We start from the raw sequence: 27,625 nt of genomic DNA on the forward strand, positions 1-27,625 counted from the left end.
TAGTAATAGGTTTGTACATGGAATAAAAATGAAACTGGAACCGGCCCCCCTCCTCTCTTTGACACTAGTTCATACAACCTGGGAAGAGGTTGCAGGGCTTTTGTACCAAGCGTGCACTTCTTCTACAACGGTGATCACATTCTGGAAAAGCTGCACTCTTGATCCAGGAGGCAGCTCCAAGGGTTTCACACACACCACACAGGAAATCCAGTGTTTTGTTGCAAGGAGCCAAATCTCCACCTCATTCTGCAACTGCCAGCAAGAGGGATTTTTTTGCTTCAGGAAGAATAGGCATTCATATGATTGTCTCCAGCCCTTTGTTTTCCTATTGAGAGGAAAACCTTTGTATTGGAAGGCTGACTTTCTACCACTCTCCCACCTTCCAGTCCCATAAACTAAAAATAACCAGAGGTAAGAATGACACTTCAGCCAAACAATTTAACCCTCCATTAGCTATGGCTTGTGGCTTCAGGAGGTAGCCATGGGATTGTCACACACATGTCTGCTAGGTCACAGAGAAGCAGCTGCTTACACGTGGAGGAAACTGCTTCAGCGGGTCAGCCTCTAGTAAAAAATGGAACTAGTTCCCCCCTCCCCATTTGTAAACAGTGGCTCCAATCCAAACAGCTGGATTCAATTCTACTTTTATTGGAGACATTTTGCATGTTCTTGCTAGCAGGAGGCCTACAACTACAAGTACATGGATGCATTAAGGTATGTGACAACAACAGGATACTTTTTAAAGAAAGAACAACGTTGCTGAAATCTTGAGGCAGGGTGGGAAGAGCAGATGCTTCAAGCTTCCTCTCTTGTCTGTCATTTCCTCCCAGATCCTGATATTCTGTTTCTAAGATATTGTCTAATAGAAATTCTTCTCAAAATTATTTCTCAGGCTGGTATGTCGGAGCATGGAGTGGACAGTGAAGCTTCAAGGAATTCCTCACATGGTGCCTGTAGATGCACTACCAGTGGCTGGACAAGTTACAATAGGAGAGCTTAAGAGAATGGCAAAGGTAAAAAGCTGCTAATGGATGCAAAGCACCACAACTACCTCCAAGAGCCAGGAGAAGGATGAACAAGTCTCACAGTGAGACTGTCCTACTAGCATCTTTTTAAAAAAAAAATTCTGAAAGGTCTGGTCTGGGGATAGAATGTTCATTTGAGCCCCACAAACACACTTCTCCCTTGGTTCTATGTTGACTTGTTTTCCCTCCATTGCTTTGGTCCACTGAAGTTAATGGCCCAGAAAACAAAAATGGAAGGGGAAACTCAACATAGTAACACCACCCTTTAGATTATATTTTAACTGATTAATTGTGCTCTCTTCAATGAAAAATATTGATCCATCTGATCAAGATTGGAATTGCTCTTATTGCCTTCCCCCTTAAAATAAGTTGTGTGTTCTACTATTAATGAATGAAATGACTGTTTAATCATTAAACAGATTTCTAATAGTGTTGGCATGTATACTCACATACACATACCCTTTAAATACTGCATTAATCTAGAGCAGTGAAGTCCAGACCTCTTAAAGTTGCTAAGGCTGAAAAACACTAATCTAGAATATCTCCCCCTCCATCAGTTACCTTTAAAATAAAAAGGTCATTTTAGAGTTCAATTGCTTTTGAAGGTACAGTAGAGGCTCATTATCATCACCGTTATCTTCTGGAGGGGCAGTTATCTTACATTCAGGATCATCTCACTTTTAAGATATGTCCTTAGACTCAGATGTTTCTGAAATGGGCTTCTATTCTCTGTCCTTGGGTATCTAAATACTGGGGGAGGGGGGAAGCTGGGAAGCATTTGTACCTCCCCTTGGATAGAGTCATTGTTGGGGTCACACCATAGGATAGAGGCAAACTCAGAATGATCAGTGCAAACCAGCTCAGCAGCCAGTCTAAATGAATCATTCCAAAAGTAATTCTTTGCAAAGGGATTTCCTGGTACAGTATGATTAAGAAATGTATTGTTATTCTAAGGTTAAAGAATAAACTTGACAGATACAATCAACTGTGAGAACTTAAAAAAAAATTGGGGTGGTTTTGTATTTGGTCTACTGTATTTATCAAAAAATTTCCCTGTGTAAAATTGTGTGCTATAGCATTTACAGTATTAAACCAGGACTAAGAGTGAGGAATCCCTGATTCTAGTCTGTCTTGTACCCTTGGAAACTTATCAGGTGTTTTTGGACCAGTCACTACTTCTTAAGCCCTCCTCGTAAGATTGATGCAAGCATTTTTGCTCCAGGGAAAAAAAAAGCAGGATATAAATCTAACAACAACTAAATAAAAATGAGTTATTTAAGATGGCAGATTCATTTTAAGATTCTCTGAGAATTCAGTAATGGAGAGAAATAAGTTTTCTATCTAGTCTTCTCTTTGAGGGAGAGGGATGTCTTAGATTTGGGGGCATCTTCCTATGCCTCTTATTTAAATATTGTTGAGAAGTCCAAACATGCTCCAAAATTTATTATTTCTTCTTAAATTTCACAAGAGGTTTATTAGGACTTCCATTTCAGAAGAAGACTGTCTCAGGCAAACAGCTCCATTTGCTTTTCTGGAAGCATACTTTTCATCTTAAGATTATGTTTTCGTTGCTCTTCCATCCTGTTGAAGCAGAACAGAACATTTATCTTTTTAGTAGCTGGAGAACAAGATCCCTAGCCAGTGGGAGACTGGTCATTTACCAGCTATCCCATTAAGTTATGCAACAAGCACAAGTCTTTGAAGAGGATGCATTGGCCTCCTTATTGCACATCATTTCATACCCAAGATAGCAACAATTTTGTTTTCTCCCAAAAAGTAGACTTTCTTCATAAACATCCAGTGTAATTAAAAATAGATAAAAATGTCATACAGTGTTGATTTTATTGATATTATTGATATTATCACACAGTCAGCCAGATGTTTAGACTGGATTTGACATTTTTATCCACCTATCGAGTCCTTCCCAAGGACCTGGGATAGGCAGATGTTGCTGATGGTATTAAAGGTATCATCGCAGGATGTAAGCTGTTCCAAGTAAAGCTGTCTTTTGCAATTGACTTATTATTGTTGGTCACTCAATCAGTTGTTATTGTTGTTGTTGTTATTATTGTTGTTGTTATTATTATTGCTTTACAGGATCTGTTTAAACACTGTAGTCACAGACAATAAACCAATGTTTATTGTTTCAGGATCAAGCCATGTGCTCTTTCATTCACTCCATATGCTATATCTTGCTTCCTCCACCTATAGGCTTAGCTTTAGTATTTCTGTTGTGGAATGTTAAATCAGTTTCTGGTGATGTCTGAGTTATTGCTTGCAAACTAGAATCTGAAACTAAGAACTCACGGTTTTTTAAAAAATGGATTAAGTGCATCCATGGTTAAAGATAGTGATGAACAAGCTTCTCCAACTCATCTAGAAAAGCATTCTTTTATCTCACCTTTGGGGGAGATGTTTTAGAAAATTTAACTCTAGTTTTATTCTAGCTTTTCTTTAAGAAAACAACCTTAGGAAAAACCAAATGCAAGTGATCAGCCCCATTCCCACAAGCTAAGTTCAGAGACCTCAAGTCCTTTCATCCCTACCTCACCATCTACAGTACTATTCAAATTCCTCCATTTTCCTACTGATCTAGAAATAGAACTGCAAGAGCCTGTAGTATTTATGTTTATAAACAAATACTACAGGCTTCCCCATAGATATATAATTTTTATTAAGAATTTTGATTGTAATAATGAAACCTAATACAAACTAAACTTAGAGAAAAAAAAGAAAATAGAATGAGGAAAAAGTGCAAGGAAAAAGAGAAAAAGTAAAAGAGAAGAAAGAGAAAAGTAAGAATATAATAAAAGAAGAGAAAAGAAATATATAAGGAAGTGACTTCCAACCTTCATCACAAGTATAACAAATTTAGTAACTCTTCACCCTCTCTAAAGTTATAAACATTTACCTCTTCATCCCATTTCCCATCTCTTATCTATAAACAAATCCATAAAACATCATCTTTTCAGTCCTGATGTCAGCAGAAAGTCCAGAACGAGTAGCCAGAAGTAACAACATATCTTATTTTAACCTTGATCAAATAAACCAACTTTATATTCCTTCTCTTTACTTCTAACAGTCTTAATCTTTAGTTTGTTCAAATATTGTCATAGGATTTGATTTCTCTTCATTTCTTCTTTGTCCCATCTCACAGACTTCTTCAAGGCATTAACAAGCCTCTTTTGTAAATTCAGTAGGAAAAAATTATCCAGGCCACTCTCCTGGTTTGTCATTTGTATTTCCTTTTTCAGTTTTAAAACCTCAGGCAGTTTCTTTTGTAGATCCAGTGAAACATCCTTTTCTAAATCATTGTCTTGGCCTGTCAGTTGTAAATTCACTTTCTATACCATCTCTCTCTTGTCAGATAAAATTTGTTCTACATCTGACATTTCTTCAATAACACCTTTTGGACATAGTCTATCCATAGAAGCAGACATCATTACTGACATTACTGTGGTTATTATTTTCTGATTCCATTCTTCAAAAGTCTCCTTCAATATTTTTATTGCCATAACCATCTAGCAGGCCTATATATCTTTCCTCTACCTAAAATCTTGGGGGAGGTATGGCAAACTGAAGACAGCTCTGCAAAAGCAGAGGCAACAACCACAGCAAAGATCAAGGACCTGAGTAAGGAAAGGATGGGAGATCACCCATATCTGGATGGCTGCTCCCCATGAGAAGCCTGCAAGACAGCAGTTTTCTGCAGGTTTGAGCACTGGCAGATGATGGAATTAGCCATCTTGCTCGCAACTGCAGCAGAGACTTTTAAGGGATACTAAATTCGCAAACCTCACTTTCTAATCACTTTCAGAAATTGTTCATTAACTACTTCTAAGTTATTAGAGACCTTCAAACTGACAAGTTTAAAAATGCCAGATAAATCTGCCTTTAATCCTGAATGAAAGAAAACTTTAATTATAAGCTTAAGAATTTAAAGAATCTGAAATAAACAGCAAAAAGCTAAATAAGATTTTGATCATAGAAAGTTATAAATGGACTAAGGGTCCAGATAAAATTGGAATATTGAAATTTTTACAATAAGATGTTGGACTTAATTATAAAATACAAACAGCTTCCCATGAGAAATAGATCCTGTTTTGGTTTTTACAAGATACAACATAGATAAATAATTTCATGATTTCAAAAAATGAACACTAGAGGGGGAAGCCTATAGTATTTGATAGATTTCTACAAAGTCCGCTAGATTCATGTTCCCTTACAGATCTTCCAGGCAAAAGTACAGTACAATCCCAGGAATAGGGTGACATCAGCCCCGATTAATCACATAATGTTGAATCTGGGGGCTTGCAATTGTGATAAATCTCTGTGCCAGTGTTGTTATACCCATGGCCAGGGTGATCAGTCTAGTGAATACCACCTCAGAAAGTGTAATGAAGGGAGGTGGCCTGTGCTCCCATCCAAGGGAGTATTTGCTTTGCCATGCCTCTCAGTTCTTGCCCAGCTTCTTCTTCCTTTAGTCCATCACTCCTACTTCTATGCATTTATCTGACATAGCCACATAACAGCCTGCTTGAAAAAGGTGCCTGGGTGCAGAATTGTTGGCACACCAGCATTACAATTCTCAAGTATTTGGAAGGCAACAAAGGTTTGTCGCTCTGGCAATTGGAAAGCTTTTGACAGTTTTCAATGCACATGTTGTTACTGTGTGTGTTTGTTTTAATAATCAGTCTTTCCACAGTTCTGCAGTTCTGATTTTTTTTTTTACACAAAATAAATACATTTATGTAGAAATACATAGAGCATAGGAGGGGGAGGACACTTTCCTTTCCTTTCCTTTCCTTTCCTTTCCTTTCCTTTCCTTTCCTTTCCTTTCCTTTCCTTTCCTTTCCTTTCCTTTCCTTTCCTTTCCTTTCCTTTCCTTTCCTTTCTCCTTTCCTTTCCTTTCCTGAATGTGGAAGGGATGTGGACCCTGAAGTGGCAAGATAGGATATTCAGTTTCAAACAACAGACATGAAGGGGATGGCAGATACTGAAGAATATTAATAATCTGACCCAAAGTTTCCTATGAAATGCCAAGCTTGAGAGAAATTTCTCTGAATGATTCTCAATCAATTTAGCAACCTTTCTTATATGAATATTGTCAGCTGTGGTTACTTTATGACACAAATCAGTTTTTACCATTTTTACATTTTTTGGCCCAGCAATGCACAGTACCTATGTCAACATAGTCATCGCCATAAATAACCTGCATTTGACAGTGAATTTCAGCTGAAGGGATTTCTTTGGCAGTCAAAAATTCAATCACAGCACACTGACAAGTCATCACTGCAGGATTCCATTTCACAAGCAATAGGAACACAACCTTTTTTCACAGCAACTTCCCACCAACTGGAGTGAAAGAACAGATGCTAAAGTATACATCAAAGCTTCTATCATATAAGTACTGCCTCTCATTTAGGAGCCAAGATAGCAACCTTAACTACTAGACCATTCTGGCTCTTTCACTTTCTTTGTCTCTCTCTCTCCAGCTTTTACTATCCTCCCCATATGAACTGACCAATTCTTGCCTTCAGCGTATTTCCCTTGCAATGCTGTTTTATTCTCAATGTTCACTGTGAAAATTAGTGCTCCAGTGCCAAAATTTTTAAGCATAGCCTAGAAATGTAGAATATATAGGGATCAAGTTGAATAAATGAGGAAGTTGTACCTCCATCAGCCAGGTCATTGAATGAGTGTGTAGAGAGTAAGGAAGATGACCTTGATGGAAATATGCAAGAACCTAGGCAAAGGGGGCTGAAACATTTTTTATGTCCAGAACAATGAGATAACATTTGGAAGCAGCTCACTAAGGAGGAGGAAGTACAGCATCAGACTTGCAAGATTGTCTCATTATAGCCAATATCAATAAACATACTTTTCTGTGATTTCCTGGTCTAATGTACCAAACATGAGTATGAGACTTATTTACAGCTTTGAAAAGCAAACCTCAAAAGGGCTTTTTTCCCTTTATCAGTTTGCTTTTTGTGTTTTGATAGTCTTCTCCTTTCTTTAGGTTGTACTGATATTTTTAATTTTTTGACTGATTGTTTTGCAGGGAAAGATATTTTATCCACAGAAAACTTTACTGAGTCATCCCAGTCACTGCCAAGTTCTGAATAAGTATTGGGTGACATTTGGTTTAAAGCCATGTGGTCCTTAAACCCTGGTGAACAGGGCTGTTACTATTCACTTTATTGTTTCTGAATACAATCCAGAGGCACAATACCTTTCTAATCACTGGCGATTTCATTTCACCTTTGATTTACAGTTTCCTGATTTGCAGGTTGTTAAAATGCTTGTTACAAATTGTGGAGGCGGGGAATTCTAGCTGGTCTGGACAATGTTCCTACGCAATTATGCTGATGATTGAAAATCAGCCTGAAAAGGCTTTAATTCATTGCAGCTTATACAATAACAGAGATTTGGGGAGGGCATTTAGTCTCAACTCATAACTTTTAATAACTTTGCTTCAGGTTCATATCCTGTGCTGCAGGGCCCAGAGCATATGGGCTTATGTGACTAAACCAACCCTAATCCAGTTCTCAGGATTTGATTTATTTTCAGGAAACACTTTCTTAGGCAAATAAATTCTTCGATCTGATGGCTAGTGTTGTGTTGATGTCCTAGAACAGGATTCCCCGACCTGGTAGTTTCCAGATGGGTTAGACAACAACTCACGTTGTTCCTCAACCTCATTTGGGAGATAATGGGAGTTGTACTTCAACATACCCCTAATAGGGAAAGGCTGTTCTAGATGTTATATTTATACAGTATGTGGAATTAAAACAATCATTATTCTTTTCTCTTAATAAAGAGCTTAGGGAATATGGGGCAAAAGAGAGATGAGCAATGCCCACTTTTGAGATGGATTCACTGAACACACTAGGGTCCAGTTATTTGAGGGACTGCCTGTCTCCCATGGTTCCTGCCTTGTTGATACATATCAAAAGGATTGGCATGCTCCAGGTTTCTTCAATCAAACAGTGTCATCTATCGGGACCCAGGAAGCATGTCTTCTCTGTCATGCCTCTGGAGTGAGGTACCCCCTAAGATCTGGCTGACTCCCATCCTGATGGCATTCTCAAGGGCCTTAAAGACCTGGCTATTCTCCCAGGCTCTGGGCTAAGGTCACTGAAGCCCCTTGCTGGTTATATCTGCATATACCTTTTCTTATTAGCTAGATTCGCTATCTGTTCCTTCTATATCTTGTTTTTTAATTATACTGTATTTTATGCTGCTTCATACATTGTGAGCCATCCAGAATCAGTTTGGAGTTGGGCAGCATCTAAATAAAATAAAATAAAAATCAAACCCAGGTTGCTTATTTTGCAAAAGTGGAGCCCTGGACTTCCGCCCTCAATTCCTGGGCTGATAGCAGTACTGAATGCTTCCCGCATTTGAAAGATCTACAGAAATGCCTGATATTAGCATTCTAGCTCTTTGACATCTCCAGTAAAAGCATTTGCAATCCCAACCCGCAGGTGTGAAACCTTTGAAAAAAGTACAGTTTGTGAGTAAAGTACAGAGGCTGTATTTTAGAGAAAAGGGGATGGAAGGTATGAGATCCCTGCACTCTTTCTGCAATGTTCATATCAAATGTGACTTTTAAAAAAGGAAAGTTAATTGCAGTGACTTCAAAAAAGGAAATCTCTTTCCCCTGGTTCATGCTATGCAAAGGAGAGGAGGGATTTTTTTCTGGGCAATTGCCACTTTGATGAAGGCAAACATTTTCATTCCCTCTGAAAGATCACAGAAATACAGATCCTTCTTTGTAGGGCCGAAACTGATTCCAAATGGAACCCCATGCTGGCTTACTACTCTTGCCAACCGAGCCAGCCCTGCCTTTTGCCATTAGTATTTTGACATTCTGGAATTCCAGCATAAGAAATTTAATAATTAATGTGGAAAATGCCTGTAAAGTATGAGCACTGAGAGTTCAGAGGCTGAAGGGATGGAGAAGAGGAGATGTAATGACACTGAATTCACACACATAAAGCTGGTCAGTGTGAAATGCTATGGAAGAAACATTCACACTTTCAGAAACCAGCAGTCCTCCTTTGGGTCTTTCTGCTCAAACAGCTTATCTCTAACAGGAGGGGGCGGGGAAGATGAAAGCAACATAAACCATGGGCTGTTGGGTAAAGAACGATGACATTGAGGCTTTCCAGACATCTTTTTTTTTTCAGTCTGCCAGCAGAATGTTCCACCTTTTCCTGATGTTTCCAGAATGTTCCTGGCACATTTCATGATGCAGAAGCCATCCCATATCTGACCTGATGAATGTTCCCCTGCCTTTTCATTTTCCCAAATTAAGAAAAGCTGGTTTTTCTTTGAAATCAACAACATTACCTGCATTGTTCTTAAATTGGGAACCACAGCTGTGCTTCTGTAGCCCACAGGCATCTGTTTCCATGGTAGGGATTTCTTACCATACACCCCACCTTCCCACACCTGTGCTCACTTTCAACATTTCTCCTCTGACTGAAAATAGGTCAGTACAGCCATCTGCAATCAATATTCTCTTCCACCTCAAGCCCTCCATGAAAGGGTTTAGTGTCTTGTTCAGGGTTCTTCTAACATCCTAGTATCTGTGTATCCATTACTTATAACTGATTTTCCTTTGCTCACACACAATGGCATTCACATATGAACACACAACACAAATGTTGAGCGGGGCTTAACTTATGCAGGCCTAGCATCATACCACCAAGGTTTGCAGACACTTGGAATGGTTTGGATTTACATGCCTTTCTCTGCCCAAAAGCATTTATTTACTTTTTGAATTAATCAGTCTTCCCTCATCACCTTCCCCTCTCAGAACAGATCTTTTCTCCTTTTTTTTCCAGATTGCTAGTGAAATACCTGTAGACATATGTATATAAAGATCATGGAGATGGGGGAGATGGGAACAAGAGTGATGTTCTGTTTTATTCTCATGGAGGAAAATAAAAGGATTATTGTCTGCACAAACACTGATGCATTGGGAATGGAATTTGGGAGCAAGTACAAAGGTTGTTCAGCTGTTGACTAGCTTCAAGGCAACAAGGACTAATGATGCTTTCTGCAAAAAGATAGGGCCGGGCATGATTATAGCACTATTAATATCAGTATTGATTTAAAAAAAAATAGTGTGACAATTCCAATTTCATTTAACTGTGTATTATAAAGGTTTGGGAAATAAATGGACTGGTGGTCAAGAAAGATTTATCATCTGACTAATCTGAGACATTATCATTAGGAGCTGTGCTCATTGCAATTAAAAGATACATCTGGAACTTGGTGTGGATAAAAGTACTGTTACAATGTGATGTCCATCATTTATTAGCACATATTAACATTACCATTTTATTTCTTAATGTTCCCCTTTCTCATTTTAAGGTTGTTTAAAGGCTGATTTCAAAATAGGTGACTTTTAAAAGAATATCCTAACAATGTTGCAAAATGAAAAATGTAGAATGCATGCAAAGTGTGTTCATCTAGGCATCTTGAGATTGCCTCTTGATGGGAAGTTGTAAAATTGATACATAAATAGCAGCAGAGGCACCTTAGCAGGTTCCACAATTTGGCTGAACACTTAGAAACTGGAGACTGTGTAATTAAATAAGAAACCATGTGCTAATGGTTTTACTCTTGAGAAAATCACAGCTTCCTGCTTTTTAAGGCTTTTTGGAATCACTTTTGAAACAGATGTTCTTCCCATTTTTGGAACTCAAGATTATAACCTTGGTTAAAAGCAGGAAGTGTAAAAGTGGGTTTTAATAAATAAATAAATAAACAAACACTTTTGCACCTGAACTCTTTTGAATCTCCAAAGGCTGGGAACTGAATTTTGGGCAATTGTTCAAATTGGCACTTCATCCTCAAAATCACTTCACACATCCTTACACACAATCAGTTGAGTTTAAGGCTAGTGTTTCAGTCTCAACTCTCAATTCCCTGCTCTGAAGTTTCAGCCAAATTCTTAACTGTTTTGTGGCTTGGACAACATGAACTGCATGAACAAATTGTGATGTTCTACCTGTTTGACATTCCCTCTCGACTAAGCTATTGGAAATGCTACAGAAAGATCTGAGAGTACTAAAAATCACTGGTTACCATCAGTGGAGTGACAGTTAAAGAAAACAGACCAACAACAAATATTCCATCAAAATGCAGGACAGCCTTCCCCAACCAGTTCCCTCCTACAGATGTTTTAGAACAACAGCATGCAGGATTCCAATATATTTTATATATTTATATTTCAAATTTGGTCACCGCCCATCTCACAAGGAAGTGACTCTGGGCAGTTTACAATAAAAGCAACAAATAAATCTTAATTAAAATACTATAAAAGCAATGGTAACTGAAAATCCTGGGATTTGCAATCTCAAAACAGCTGGAGAACACTATGTTGTGAAAGTTATTCTAAACTACACCTTAGGCTACTCACCAGCAAACAGGGATTTCTTTGTAGACATATCAGTATGGAAAAAAAATTGAAAATTATAGATTGATAGCATTGGAAGGTACTACAAGGATCATCTAATCCAACCCCTTGCAATGTGCAAGAAAACCAATTGAACTATCTATGAAAAGTGGCTGTCCATCCCTTTAAAAACCTCCAGAGATAGAAAACCCATAGCCTCTATAGTAGACTATTCCACTTTTGTAACTACTCCATACTTTCAAATCACAATATGCTTGCAGTTATATTGAGTGTCCTGGAGTTAGTGACAGAGGGGAAGTGTTAAGCCCTTACTATGCTAATTTAGAATTAGATTGGTATTTTCTCTCAGATGTAGCTGATCAGTTTAGACCTTATCAATAGAGCTGTGGCAGCCAATCTTGGATATCATGGAAAGCAGTTAGATACTTTATGATGGATGAACTTTTTACTGTCAGAGAAAAAAAAAACACTTGTAGGATATTCTGCCTTGCTTGTCAAAATAACTTGGTCAAGAGGAGCTATAATGCATCTTGATTTGGGGAATGGAGCATTGCCATTTACTGTTTTGTCTCAAAAAGCATCTTGTTTTGTAAAGGGTGGCTGTGTCTCCTCTTTTACCGAAGATAGTCCCCTCCTCTCTCTGAATGGCTGTTAGAGGACATTCTTCAATTTGAAGGATAGACTGTCCTTCGAAGTGTAGTTTAAAGATAAGCCCATAACAAACAAGAATGGGGGCCTTAAAGTGTGCATCAAAGATGAGCTCTCAGAGAGCCAAAGGTCATCCAATCCTCATCTTCTCAGCTATAGTGAAATGAAAAATAATCATTATTTCTAAATGCACTTCTATGCATATGCCCATTTGATGCAAAGTGCTATCCTATTTGGGATTCATTTCCTTGTTTTTGGCAATGAGTAACAGGGCAGCCTCATCTTAAATGTTTACATATTATGCTATAGATTCTCTTCTAATTGCCTAACAGCTTCCATTCCTACAAGCATGAGAATTGTTACAGAACCTGCTCCCTAGCATAACACACCGCTTCATCTTGCCAAGAATGTGTAGGACATCATTGGCAGTGATTTGCCTTTTGCTCACAATCCTTTGTTTTGCTTTAATGAAATGGCTGTGCCATATTGTGAACTATGATGATGAAGCTAATAGAGACCAGAAATGATCCAATGGCAAAATGTTGAAATTCAACCTAAGAAATTTGAGATCAGACACAAGTGCATAAGATAGCCTTAGGGATGACTGTCTGCTAACTCCCAGTTCTTTCATTAGAGCAAAGAGGATTGTAGCAGTTGACCACCCAGGATGCTGTGAGAATTAATGGACTAATCAGTTAAACCCCTTCCACAGATTAAATGTGTTGCCCAAAGAGATAGCTTTTGCTTAAAATGACCAAAAAAAGAAACTTGGTAATCACTGTTTGCTAAACAGTCAGTAAAAACCCAATTTAAATATTTTTAATATTTGAGACAGCTTAATTAAAAAAAAAATTGCAGGAAGAGGCCTCCGGTGGAGGAGGTCACTCCTGAGACTAAGTGAGGAAAGTAAATTATCTCTGAAAATTAATCTCCAGAAAGTCTTTGGAAATTAATCTGCAGAAACTGGTTTCATCCTTTAAAATGGAGGGAGTAGGGTCCTTAATCTCTAACCTTTCAAAGTGAAGAGTTTCAAATCTCATTTGTCCTAAGTTAATTAAACTAGAAAAAGCCAGGGTTCTTTTTGCTTAGAATGTAGCTGGGTTAGAATTAAACTGCCAGCAACAGGTCAGAATATAAAAGAAAATATGCATGTAGTTTTCATGGGCTCAACAAAGATATAGCTGTCTAGAATACAAGGCATTAAAAACAGTCTGTAATAAAAATAATCTCTTGAAGCAGGTAGAAAAGAGCAAGACAAAGAGACACTAAATGCTGTCATCTAGGCTATACTGTATGGGTATTTGCAGCCCAGATTGGCTAGCGCTGATGTAATCAAAGATACCATATGTGGCTGGAAAATACATTCTGAAGGTATGTGGTGCAAAGGAGCAAAAATCAAATCCACCCCACCAATATCCTTTTGGGGGAGGGGAGATTAAGGCTGAACAGCAGTCTTGACCCTCAAAATCAAGATAAATATTAGCTAAATTGGCATATACAGCATAAAATTCCCAAAGTACCTCTCCTATCAAATCAGAATGTTGCTGCATCTTCAGAACATTCCACCAGATTCTGCATAACAATAGGGGTGGCAAGACAAGAGTCCCACATAAAAAGACCTGGTGTAATCCAGATGTTTTGATATTACAAATTCCACAATTCATCTAAGAATTCTAGATTTGTAGTCCCAACAGATCCAAAAGGAATCACATTGAGGAAGGCTGTTTTATGATAATGTAATCTGGATGTTAAAACAAAGAATCCCTGTGTGAATCTTTTTAGAAAATGTTACAGAGGCGGTGTTGTGTGGCTTCTGTTTTCAATTACGCTCAGCCTCCTTTCTTAAGGGGGTAATGTTTTCTGTCCTCAGTTTATCTTTTGGAAGATGAGACAGCAGATAATCTAGAGGGTATAAAAATTTGAAAAACATCATGGATAATGTGCATGAAGTTGGCACATTATTAATCACTCAGGCCTTTGGGGTAATTTGACAGTCACAGTGGTGCACTCTCTCCTGGGGCTTCACCAAACTGATGTTTCTACCATATGGTGTTATTTATCCTTCCATTCCTAAGAGGCAAAATGAGAGTCTGTATGAGCCTGTTTAAAGTACTTCATGCATCATACTAAGGGTTACCGAATCACAAAATTGTAAGATTCAGACATCTTAACAGAATAGCTAATCCATATCTACACAGAGATAGGTTTAATTAGGGAAAAGAAAAGAAAAAACTCTTAACAGATATTTAATCAATGTTATTTTGAACTGATCCCCTAATCAGATGGTCTTCTGATGTGTAGGATGATAGCCCACCCAACCAAGGAGAAGATGTGGATAAATTTGTTTCTAAAAGCAAATTGCAGATATTTTAGTATTGGGGAGGGACTTTAATTACCCCCTGGTATGTATTGGGATGTCAAATATAGTTCTTCCAGGAAATTCTGGACTTGTCTTGTTGACAACATTTTCTTTCAGAGAAGGGAAAAATGCACAAGATCAGTTTCCTTGACTTTATTCTTACTAATAGGGAAGATGTATATGACAAAGTAGATTTATTGAGGGAAAGTGACTATGTTATGCTGGAGTTCTTGGATTTAAGAGAAACAACTAAATGTAACAAAACATATAACTTCATCTTCAAAAAAACAGGTGTTAATAAACTTAAAGCATATGGCAAGAGAAGGTAGTAGGATAGGATCTCAAGACAGGTCATAGTTCCCACCCAAAAAGGAGAGACACTAAAAGTACAATTGCAAACAATATAAATGAGGGGGGGGAAACAGAGGACATTTATCAGAGAATACCTTGTTACTCTGAATTAATTTAAATCTCCAGGACCTGATGAATTGCATTCTAAGGTACAGGAGGAACTGGCTGGTGGTCCGGCTGAACCCTTATACGTTTGGGAAATTCTGGAAAAATGGTGAAATGCCAGAAATTGGAGGAAAGCAAATGCTGTCACTATCTTCAAAAGGAGGATAAAGGAAAATCCAGCAGACTGTAGATCAACCAGTCTGACATCAATCCCAGGGAAGATTCTAGAGGAATCATAAAGAGATAGATCTGTAAGTATCTTGAAAACAATGCAGCCATTACCAGCATAGATTTGCCAAGCAGAAGTCCTATCAAATGAACTTAATCTTATTTTTTTAATTAGGCAATTCCCTTACTACATGGTGAGAATGATCTAGACATAATATATCAGTGTTCATCAATGGTTCCTCATCAAATTGGAGAGAGGTATCAAGTGAAGTGCAACAGGATTTAGTTTAGTGTCCTCTGTTCTTCAATATTTGTATTAGTGACTTAGATGAACAAGTGTAGGAAATACTAATCAGCTTCACAGATAACACAAAATCGGGTGGAACAGGTAACATTCTAGAAGATAGGACTACAATTCAAAACATTTTTCAGTAGGTTAGAGAAATGAGCTGAAAGCAACAGAATTAAATAAAATGCACAAAATTCTCAACTAAGGAAAGATAAATATAAGGCACAGATGTAAGAGATACTTAGCTTGGTCAGGTTACCTGTGAAAAAGAACTTGAAATAGATTTGAGATGCAGATTCCATTTCAAGTCCAGTACTCAGCACCACAATGTGAAAATCTGAAGAAATGAAGTCCAGTGAAGAGAGATTTAAGGAGTTAGTGTGTTTAGCCTTAATAGAAGACTGAATGAGGATATGATTGCACTCTCCACATACCTGAAAGGATATCACACAGAAGAATGTCAAGACTTATTCTCTATTGCACTAGAGTGTAGACATAAAATACTGGATTTCGGTTGCAAAAAAGCAAATTCCAACTGAATGCATGCAAAAAAAATCCTAATAATAAAAGCAGTTCAACAGTGGAAATGATGACCCAGAGAGATGATGAGAACCCCTTTACTGAATGTGTTCAGGCAGAACCAAGACAGCCATCTAAAGGGATGCCTTAATCTGGATTAAAAAAAAAAAAAGAATTCTTGCACTGAGCAGAAGATTGGACTTGATGGAAGTAGGCCTTCCAACTGTATGTTTCTATGAATTCCCATCTGCATCTCCACCGGAACTGACACACATCTGGATTTCTCTATAATTTGTCTAGAAAGCATGTATATGCATAAATACAGAAGAAAGGTTAACAGGCCTTTTTGATTAAGACCTGCAATCTTATGAAGAGAAAACATGTTTTATTCTCTTCTATATTTTTGCATATAAGGCTTTGCTATCTAAAGTCTTGCTTCCAGACTTATCCTTCATTTCCTGACCAAAAGCCAATGAACCTGCTGAATAAACATTTTCAAACATTGCCAAAGGTTTTCAGAGTCCATAAAATAAAAAATAAGATCCAGCTAAATGTTGCAAATACTCTTTGCATTGTTCTTCAGTTCCAAATCATAATCAAGAAATCTTTGTATGTTGCCATATAGGGAAAATGGAAATATGAGAGCAGAGTTTCTGGGATGGATCCTTTAACCAACTTTGTATATTATCATCAAAAATTGTGATATTTAGGATGCTGTTTTTCATTGTATGTATCAAAATGATGACTAGAAACCAAAAGTATATTCAAGCCAAAGGATAATATAGATCTAGGTAGATAGTATAAATGTAAGTAAAAACCATTAGCCTACCACAACGAGACATTCTTACTGTTGTAAAAATCAAGAATTCCAGTGAACCAGCTAGCCATGCCCTTCTCCAGCAGACCATTACATTCCCCCACCCAGTTTTCCATATTTCTTTTTCAACTGAAAGTTGGAAGACGTTATCTGAGATTTTTTGTGTATCTGTGGATTCCAAGGAAGTGGTCAGGTTTCTCAGGTTGAGTTCCACCACATGTGGGCTGAATTATTGTTCCTCCTAGGTTATTAAGGTTGCTAAAGGAAACAAGGAAATGTATTTAAAAAGTGATGAAATTCTCTTTGAAAGACTTGGTGCTATCAGCCTTGAAAAAGGCAGTGTGTGCCTCCTGCTCAAGAAGCCATCCCTCAGTCTGGCCATGGTAGACAACTTCAATCCCATGTATAATAAAGAAGGTGGTAGGGCAGCAGCTACAAAGAACTATAAATAAGTGGATTATTTAGGACCCTTTCAATCTGGGTTCAGGGTGTGCATGGGATGGAAACAAGATGGGTCACTTTTGTCAATAACTTGCAATGGGATCTGGATGGGAGGAGTGTGATAATTCTGATTCTGCTGGATCTCTTCCACTGTTAATTTTCAGCAATTAGTATTTCAGGCATGCTGCCTATGAGAGTTTTTGAATAGCTAATTAAAGGCAAAGCATGAATAGAAACCTGAAAGAATCAGGGGGTTGGTCCACTTCACTTTCTTTCTAGTTTCCCCTCCCCCGCTTTTTTTTCAGGCATGCTGCAAGTGCATAGCAGTGCTTCTCCAGTTCAGATTCACCCTCCTACTTTGTGATCCTTAAGCCCAAAAGGAATTAAGAAGAAACTCAATGATGGGATCATGCTGTAAATTTCTTGCAAATATTTAAAAGTTCCTATAGTAATCAGGATTAAAGCAGCCATAAGCTTATAAATCAGCCAGTAAAGTGGGGTGTGGATTGTAGCTTGGAAAACAGGGCCAGCCCTTCCATAATGCATGTGAAACTTTTCCCTCAGGTAATGAATTACCTTGCTGCTAGGTCAGCCACTGCTACATTTTTATAGTTGTTAGCAGCAGCAGCCCCACCAGCACCAGAGTAAGCCATTGGACAGGCGATCCCAAAACATCTTTCTGCTGCTAGAGCAGAAAATCTGCCAATGCCTCATTCTGAGGAGGCTTCCTCAATGTGAGGCATGGAGGACTCCAGACTGAACCGCTAGTTATTTCCATAGTGGGGCAAATACAGTTGCAGGAAAGTAGCTCATCTGACTCTCTGGAATTACTGGCAGGCCCAAATTCCTCACTTTTGAGTCCTTCCTCAGAGCAAGGTATCATTGGCCAAATGATGGTGGAGATGGCCTGTTCAGTCTCTGCATCCACCTGACCCCACAGTACATTGATCTGAGGGCATAGCCTTCAGAGGAAGATAGACAATATCTCTCCTGCTGGATGCTTCATTCAGAAAAGGTGTGGTGGGGAAGAAAGTGGCATTGATGGCAGAAGTAGCACAAATGCTTTTGCCACTGCTTGTAAAACCTGGAACCAAGGAGTCTTGTCTTTCCACTCAGAAGATTCCAACCTTCTGTAAGCATACTACATTTTTATACTAGCCAGATGATTAAACAAATTAGCACTCCAGCAGATATATTTTTAAATTTTATTTACATTTATTAACAATTAACAATACAATAAAGTATATGAAGAAGCAAAATACAATCATATTGAATTAGATTATTTGGGAATCTGGAACTGGGTAGTAGACAATCATTATGTCTTTATTGTGCATAAATAATCAGTTTAAACCAGATGAAATAAAAATCATCTTCTGTATTATCATAATATTGCTGTCTTTTGGGGGGGGGTAAGGTCAATTTTTCCATTAGAGCAATTTAAAACATATTTGCCACCATATGTTCAAATAGTTTTCTTACTACTACTGTCTGGCTGCAACCAATAAGAAAACTATCAACCCTTTTTGTTTCAAATAATTGTTTGGAGTATCAACAAAAACTTAATAAGGCCAGCTTAGGATCTAACATAATGGTCTGTGTTATAATTTTTCTTGTTTTAATAAAAAAATGTTAGTCCAAAAAGACTAAACAACTTTACAAGACCATTACATATAATATGAACCATTTTCTTTACATTTCTTTACACATGGGGATTATTATTATTATTGATTAGATTTATTATATATGTTGTTGAGTTTCCTTGGTGTTAAGTTGATTGATAGATTATGTGCCATCAAGTCATTTTCAACTCCTAGCGACCACATAGATAGATTTTCTTCATAGAAATGAATAGATATCTTTTCCAAATTTTTAACACATTAAGAAATGATATTGATATGATTAGCGTCATAATAAGATTTAATATTTGGAATTCCAATGCCTCCTTCATTAGTGTTTTTATAGAGAATCTTTAAATTTATTCTTGCTTTTTTGCCATTATATATACATTTATTAATAATTTTATAAATGTTGACTCTTCTTTCATTTTCCTGAAATAAATAATTAATGGCTTGAAGCTCAGTCTCAATAATTTGTCTTCTAGTTTCTTGTAAAATCATCTTTTCTAAAAGTTATGGGAAGAAGTAAATCATGCATAGCTCTGTGTAAAAGCAGGGGGCATGGTTTTGTCTTTAGAAAACATTTTCAGTGTGTACTTCTATGCAACGAAGAGATTCAGGCCAGAGCGATAATCATGACCTGGCTGGTAAAGAACTATTGGGAAATTGCCATGGGAAGTTTGCAAGGCAGCTATGGTCCAGGCCTGCAAACAAGAAATGTGGTGTTTTATGCTCCATATTGCCTAATCTACACATTTAATTACTCTGAGTTCTGATTGGATGCTGTGCAGAACTCTTCATGGAAGATTCAGATAGAAGCATAGGGTCCCATCTGATCAAATTGATTTTGTCCAGACAGCTGTAGCTTCAGCATCATGACAAAAGAGGAAAAAAATCTCTAAAACAGTCTGAGTCTTTACACTAACACAAAATAACTATTCAGGGACTGTGATAATCCAAGGGCAATAAATCTGTAAAACTACATATTTTTGAAATGGCATAGAAACTGCAGCTGTGCCAATTGGCAGAAGATCCTTCACCATAACACCTGAAGGTAAATATACATACAAAAAGATTATTCAGATTATCCTTTTGCAACATCCAGTGGCCAATTTTCATTCAAAAATCAGAGAAAAGTATTGAGCAAGTAAAATAGATGATAGCCCCAAACCCTCAGGGATTACAGTAAACTGAAGAGGATTCTCCTAGACTGATAGAACAGTCATGTCTTACTTAATAGGGAGTGGACTGAACTTAAATGTGCCATCATTTTGAACAGCTTCCAGACCAAGTCTGATTTAAGGAGCTATAAGAGAGAGCAGGAGGGGTCTTGAAGTTGCAGGTCAAGGGTAGCACCTGGAAAAGGCACAACAGTGACTTGGCTAGGATCTGCTCAAAAGCTGTTTTCATTTCTAATGCACTGCTGGGCTGATCTTTTTTCCAATCTCATTTGAAGCTTTTATTCTACACACATTCATAACTTTAACACAATATCTATAGAGTTTTCTAACACAATAAACATGGGTTGGGGATCAGCTTACTCACAAAACCTTGGTGGTAGAACACATACTTTGCACACAGAGGTTATTGGTAAGGTTACCATTTGTCCAGATTTTCTTGGGTAGTATGAACCAACCCCTCCAAACCCTGCAATCTCTCACACAGGTCCAAGGATCCCATCCAACTCCCAGTCGTTCACCAGCCACTCCCTGACCAGATAGCTCATTAGAATCCTTGGTCCACTTTTGCTTATGCACCCAGTGGAACTTATGGTCCAATCAAATCAGCTGTACCCCCTCCATACATATCATACATACACTATCATGCCCATTCCATACTTGTTCTCACTGGACTAATCAGGGGCATAGAAAAACCAGGGGCATAAAGCAGACTTCTATATACCAACCACAGAACCTAAACATTCTCCAACTCACTGTCTCCAGGCTGAAAAAAACATCCATTGCAATCCTTCTAAACCATCAGTCGCAAATCCTTATCCTCTCAGTCCCAACTTCCTCTGTTACTGCAGAAGATGTAAACAAAGTAAAAAGACACTGCCGACAGTTGGAGCAGGCAGCCAATTGTCCACTTCTTTGTTGTCCTGATGTCACAATATGAAGGAGATTCAGATGGCCATTGCCCAGAGGGATGGATTCCACAGAAGCTGCAGGACTCATGTCAATACCCAACTCCAGTACACCCAGCAGTCCAGCACACTGAAGCTAGATTGCTGCCACTACCACCACCACTAAGCAATCAGTGGTAGGTATCATCACTGCCTCCAGATAAGTACTCCCTATTGCCACTGCCACTCTGCAGCCCAGTGTCAAGCAGCTGATTGTCTGCATCTCCAAGCAAGTGTGCACCACCACTCAACAGCTGATTGCTGTTGCTACAGCTGAACAGCTGATCTCTGGGTCTGGGGAATTAACTCCATCACCAGCATCTTCCCTGGCTCTCAGACCAGATTCAATGGTACCAGACAGGTCTGAGAGCCTGCTTCCTGTGAGGCCTTCCTCATCAGCCTCTCCAGAGGCACCAATCATTCCAGCTTCCTCCACTACTGCCTCCAAAGTACTTAAAACTGCTGGCATTTCCAGCAGCATCAGAAAATCCTCTGCTCCATTTACAGCCATCACTTTTATTCACCAATCCTTCAAAACATACTCAACCTTCCAAACTCGGGGGCCCATCATATACTATCAACTTGCCTCAGAGTCATTACAAAACAAAATGCTATTAATGAACTGCAAAATGCATCAAAGTAGCCTTCCACAACTGAAGTCCTCCAGGTAAGTTGGCTTACAACCCCCATCATTCTCAGCCAACATTAAGAATGCCTTCACTAGTCAGCAAAGGATAGGTGCTATCATAGGCAGCCATGGGGAAGAGAGGCAAGTGACAAAATATGCATCACAATTATATAGAAGTCTGCTTTATGCCCCTTACATCTTGCATGCAAAATCACAACCTAAGTACGAAAGGGCAAAATTTACACTGTGACATCTTGATGCACATTTCATCATGTTATCATTTTGGCATGATTATAAGTAGCTCTGGATGCCTATAGGCACCAAGCCAAAAAAGACCCTTTATCTTTCTTCTATCTAACTAGATAGATCTGTGTGAAATAAAAATATATTTAAAATATTTTGAGATCTGAACTACAAAAATCTAGAGAATCATTAGATGACAAATACAGAAACTTCTAACCAGGGGTGCCTGTGGGGGTAGGGTAAGAGCATCAAAACGGTGGGTGCAATCAAAGGATCAACCCCCCCTTCCCTTTTTACATGCATGCAGTGCATGTTCACATGTTAAAAAGGAGCAAGGCTTCAATCACCCAATCACGCCCACCATTTTGACATTGTTGACTCTCCTTCTGGATGCTCCTGATTCTCTTTGCTGTCATCAATCAGTCATCTGTAATTTTGCAATCCAGATGTGATAACCCTTGATAACACCAACCCCCCTCTCCCCGCTCTCCAGAATCTCTTTTACTATTTCAAAATGCCACCAGTTTTGTTTTTCCTTCTAAATGACAAAATTATCTTGCACCATACATGTGAACATATCCAAGTTAATATTTGGATTTCTCACGTTTCATAATTTATACAAATACAGTAATATATTTTGTAGCCCCCAATAGTTCAAGCAATGAAAACAGAACATATGCAGTTAGGAAGAAGATATTGACCTAGTTCTCTAAATTATGGGGTATGAAACAGGAAAAGTAGATTTTCTGGATTTTTGCAGCATAACGCTGGTAGCCCTAGCTTTGACCCCAAACTATTTTGAGCTGTTAAGAATAAAACCACCAGCATCTTGAATGGCTCACAGTTCACTGCTGTAAGATGTGTATGGTTCTAGCCATTTAAGCTGATGTATCCTCACAAGAGGAATGTAGAAGACAAGGACTTGAATTTATATATTTAGACATGACCTGTCTTCTCTTAAAGCAGATGATTTAGAAAGTGTTCAGTATAGGCTCCTAGGAATGAAAGCTGGTGTTTTGTGTTGTGTTTCTCTACAACACAAAAACTCCAAAGAGAGCACATACTGAATTCCAGCTCTTTATCCCTTTGCTGGTATTAATTACTGTGAGCCCTTTGGAACAAAACAAGCTATTTGTCTGTTTATGTCAGCTAAGGATTCATGCTTAGATATTTTTTTTCTTAAAAGATTAGAACTAGTCCCATTCTTGTCTTTTGTATCCAAGAAAAATTTCACTTCCTTATTCCCTAGAGGCATAAATAATCTTACATTGTAGACTCACTTGGTGATTGAGTTAATTCAACCTCTTCTAACTGAAATTGTGTAGTTTATGCAAGAAAAAGGATCATATACTGCGTTTCTATTCAATGTGTTTCTAGTCAATGTGTTTCTACTCAAAAAAATGCTTTCCTTTATAATGGAGGAAGGAAGGAAGGAAGGAAGGAAGGAAGGAAGGAAGGAAGGAAGGAAGGAAGGAAGGAAGGAAGGAAGGAAGGAAGGAAGGAAGGAAGGAAGGAAGGAAGGACCGCTTATATTCTATAATTGTTATGCTGTTGATACTTATACAACAATATATGTAGCAGAATCTTTTTAACTAGGAACTTGTCTACATTACTGGTTTAGCATAGGTTGCTGCTGTGATGAAAATGATTTGGCTAACAGCTGGCCTTCAGATTTGATATTAAAAACATCTGGGAGCCAGCATAATTGCCACTGAAAGTTGTATTTGAGCAGTTCTAACAGTATACTTTGATGCAGAATTAGAGGCATATTAATAGAATTCTGTGACCAGTTACCATGACTAAGATCTGATGGACATGTTTATACATAGAAGCATAGAGAAATCATTAGGTTAAGGGCAAATATGTTCTGACTCAAGCTATTTTTTTCCCAATATAAATCAGTCTTTGAGACTTCTGGGCTTCTAAAATTTATCTCTACTAAAATGTTTTTAGAAGTGTGGTAATAGAAATCCAAGTTTACTGTTAAAGTTGCATGTGAACTGCCCTCCAGATAATTATTTACAGTTACTTTTATTGTGCACTGTTCTGGTATTCATAATGATGAATTTAGCATTCTAAATAAAATAATAAGCATTAGTTTCTTTTAACATATTATATTGTAAAATGAATGTATTTATTAGGCCCAAAGTCTAAGAACTGTATCCCTCCCTATACATACTTCTGGCATACATTGGGTAGGGGTCAGAGGTCTTGCTCCTACACTCACCACAAAATCCCTAACGCTAGGCCACCTGAGGTCAATGAGATCTAAACAGATCTTTCTTCATATCCATATGTGACTTGTGCACAGAATCTCTGTTGAAATACACTGTACCAGTCTGGAAATGTAGACATAACAAATGATTTATTTTCTTTAAATGTTTAGATTAACGAGACAGAAGACTGATTGACACAAATGGATCCTGCTCCATGACAAGACTTTGTAAAGAACTTAAATGCTAATTCAGTCATGCAACATGATCACAGTAAGCAATACTGTAGCACTCTGTCATGGCAGTCATATATTTTCCTTCCTATAAAGCTTGATGAAATCCTACTGACATACATGACATCACCAAAGCTCTCCACATACCTTCATGCCCCATTGTTCCCATTTTCCTAGTATCTGAGACCAGTTCCTATTAAAACAATTTTGCTTCTAGAAAAAAACATTTTCAAAGGTTTTTTTCTTTCCTTCCGTTTGGTTAGTAAACTGATCATTTCCTATTCCAGAAACAATAACAATAACTGCAAGGGCGGCTGCAACTGCATGATTGAAGCCCGGACCTCTTTTCACAAGTATCACAAGTAGTGCTTAGATCATGCAGTTGCAGCCACCATCTTGACTTTTTTGACACAGACTCCCTGCAGACACCCTTGAATGCCTGACAAGCTTTTAAATAAATAATTTTTAAAGTATAGTTCTCTTTCTTTAAGCAAACTATAAAGCTGGACTGTTGGCAGATTGCAACATTCAGGACCAGCTTAATGTATTTTGCTGCCTGAGCAAAGGTGACAATGGCACTTCCCTTCCCATCACATCAGGGGCATCCATTAGGCATGGTCAAAAAAGTCATGGCAGTATGATCAGAACTCTGCCTGTTTTTTATGTGTATTGCCATCTTGATTTCTTTTACTATTCCCTGCAGACACTTCTGCATCAAACACTCCAATGACAGATCCTGACCTGGCACATGGAACTGACTTCAACAATCATAATGAGATGGTGTCCTTCAACAGCAGCTGTTGGCAATAGGTTCCCATTGTGTGCCAAGCACAATACTTTCCTCTAAGACGGAGGAACAGCCAGGAAATTCTGAAGGAAAAGCTAAGATTTACTCCTGAGTTGTCATGCCAGCCCTGAGCTGATTTACTCCCATATCATAAACATAACTGCAAAGGCTGAGGGAAAAACTAGCAGTTCTACACAGAGCATCGGTGGAAAAGCTTGTCACAGCAGTGACAGGGAGATTATCACGTGATTTCTAGTAGGAAAATAGAAATACCCCTCTTTTTTATCTGTGAAAAGTTGCAGCATGTGCAGAGTTAGCCTTTGAGGAAGTTTGGCTAAACAATATCCCAACTTCATAAATCCTAAACTTTAAAATTTCACATACACCCCTTTACTAACATACTTATAGAAAGAAAGGGAGCAAGGGGAAACCCTTTCTCTCTGACCGTTACCTGACTTGTAATAATAAGATGTATTGCAGATGAAGATCATTAGAAAGGAAAGACTTACTCTGGAACACAGTCTGCATTTCTTAATATGAATCTGTCAGGCTAATAAACTTGGAGGAGGAGAAAGAGGGGGGAGCAAGGAGAGGGAAGTCTAACCAAGTTTCCCCAGCACAGCTGGGATATAAAATTGCAGTGTTGCTTGTTCTGAATTCCTATACATGTTTGGCTGTTATTGATCAATATTTTGATTGACTGATTGATTGATTGACAGATTGACTGACTGATTGATTATGTACCAACAAGTTGAGATCAATACTTAGTGACTACATGAGTAGATCTTCTCCAGAATGATCTGTCCTCAACCTGGCCCATCAGGTCTTCCAAAGGTGCTATTGCCACGGTAATTAATTCCTTTTCCTTACCCTGGTCATCCTCTTTCCTTCTGCCTTTCCCAGTGTTATGGACTTCTCAGGGAACTAAAACTTTTCATTATATGTCCAAAACATGATAATTTGAACCTGTCATTTCTGCCTTAAGTGAGAACTTGGAATTGATTTGTTCTGTGATCCATTTGTTTTCTTAACTATCCATGATATTTTTGCTGTATGATTCTGGTCTTTGTAGGTATAAACATGTCGTGGCATCTGACTATCTTTTTCAAGGTCTTCATTGCTACCCTACCAAGTGCTAGTCTGTATTTCTTGACTGCTTGTTCTTTTACCATTGATAGTTTATCCTAAAAGGCAGAAGTTATTACCCATTTCAAGATCTTCATTGACAGTTCTAAGGATGGTTGCTGTACCTGTTGTATTAATTTGGTCTTCTTTATATTTACAGTAAACTTACTCCTATTTTTTCAATGCGCTCCTTGACTCTCATTATTTGATCAAATGTACCATCAAATAAAAAGAAAAGTGAATCTTTTATAGTTGCTTAGTTTATATCATTGCTGTAAAGCATTTTATGCCCTTGTCATTTGGATTCTGCAGTGAATTTCATGAAAGGCTAGAGGGAAACAAAGAAACAGCAAAGCCATGTTAAAAGCAAGAAAATAGTTTTGTTTAATCCCTCTGTTGGAAGCTGGAAGTTTCAGCATTTAAGAAAATAGAACAATTATTATTTGTAGGGATTATCTGTATCACAGAAGCTGAGGATAGGAAAATTAATTTTCTACACTACTAGTTGGGAAACTGTAGTTCTTGAGATACTGTGGATCCTTGGGCAATTCTTCTTGATCTCTCATCCTTCTGGACTGACTGTGGGGATTGAGAGTGGGAGACAGGGTGTTGGTTGTGGTTTCCTTTCTCTATAGCCAGTCCCACTCAGTGTTGACAGGTGGAGAGGTCAAGCCCAAAACTCTTAACCCTCCTTTTTAATATCTACATGAAGCCACTAGGTGAGGTCATCCATCAGCAAGGGGTTAGCAATACTCTATTGATACCCAGGTGTATATCATAAACCCTGCCTGACCAAGTGTTGTGGTCAAAGCCCTGTTCCAGTACTTGGAGATGCTGGGATCTGGGGAGGAACAGGCTTGCTGTAGCAAAACCAAGTAGCTTTGGGTTCATGGATTCTCTAGCTCTGAGGACATTACATCTTCCCCAGAACTGGTCTCAGATGAGTGCATTAAATGATTCCTGCTGCTTCTGCCAACTAGGGTTTTACATGGCACTGTCTTTAATTACTTTGGCAGGGAAGCAATGCCATTTTCCCCAGCCTAACACCATTTTGCATTTTCTATGGGATACTTGCTGGTGCCCTGCCAACACTTCATTCACCTGCAGCACTGGGGTGAAATTGACGAGAATTCTGCCAGTTTCCCTTTCCATCCCAGAGACAGAAAGAGCAGTAAATCTGTCTTACCAATCTACCAGTTTTCTGGAAACCAAGAAACTTGAGCCCAGCTGACAGTTGGTGAGGTAGAGGATGGACTGAGATGGAGCAGGAGGGATTCTTTCGATGCGGTGTTAAGTCCCACCTTCTTCACCCCACACACCATCTCTACCTACCAATCTGTCAGCTGGACTATTTTCTGAGCAAGATCTACTGGTTTTCAAGAGATCTGAGTTCACACAAAGCATCTCCAAACTGATGACCTGTTACTTGGGCATACTAAAAGGTGGCTAAAGCCTTCATCACAGGCACATACCCATGCTTGCTCAAGCCCACCCCACCACC

The 27,625-nt window shown here is 38.4% G+C and overlaps 1 long non-coding RNA gene across 3 annotated transcripts; it reads left to right on the forward strand.

The window, feature by feature from the left end:
- Nucleotides 1–316: 316 nt before the first annotated feature.
- Nucleotides 317–26,288, forward strand: LOC112540638 (uncharacterized). 3 transcript variants are annotated; one of them, XR_015798474.1, is made up of 4 exons: nt 317–411; nt 893–1,013; nt 24,153–24,252; nt 24,916–26,288. It is a non-coding gene; the product is annotated as an uncharacterized LOC112540638 (long non-coding RNA). The 3 variants fall into 3 exon arrangements; XR_003084721.2 differs by lacking the exons at nt 24,153–24,252; nt 24,916–26,288 and adding an exon at nt 14,942–19,140; XR_015798473.1 differs by lacking the exons at nt 317–411; nt 24,153–24,252; nt 24,916–26,288 and adding exons at nt 431–714; nt 14,942–19,140.
- Nucleotides 26,289–27,625: the final 1,337 nt, after the last annotated feature.

The sequence above is a fragment of the Python bivittatus genome, unplaced genomic scaffold (genome assembly GCF_059951505.1).
Source record: "Python bivittatus isolate LINGU-HERP-01145 unplaced genomic scaffold, Pbiv_v1 ctg000700_np1212, whole genome shotgun sequence".
Taxonomy (NCBI): Eukaryota; Metazoa; Chordata; class Lepidosauria; order Squamata; family Pythonidae; genus Python; species Python bivittatus.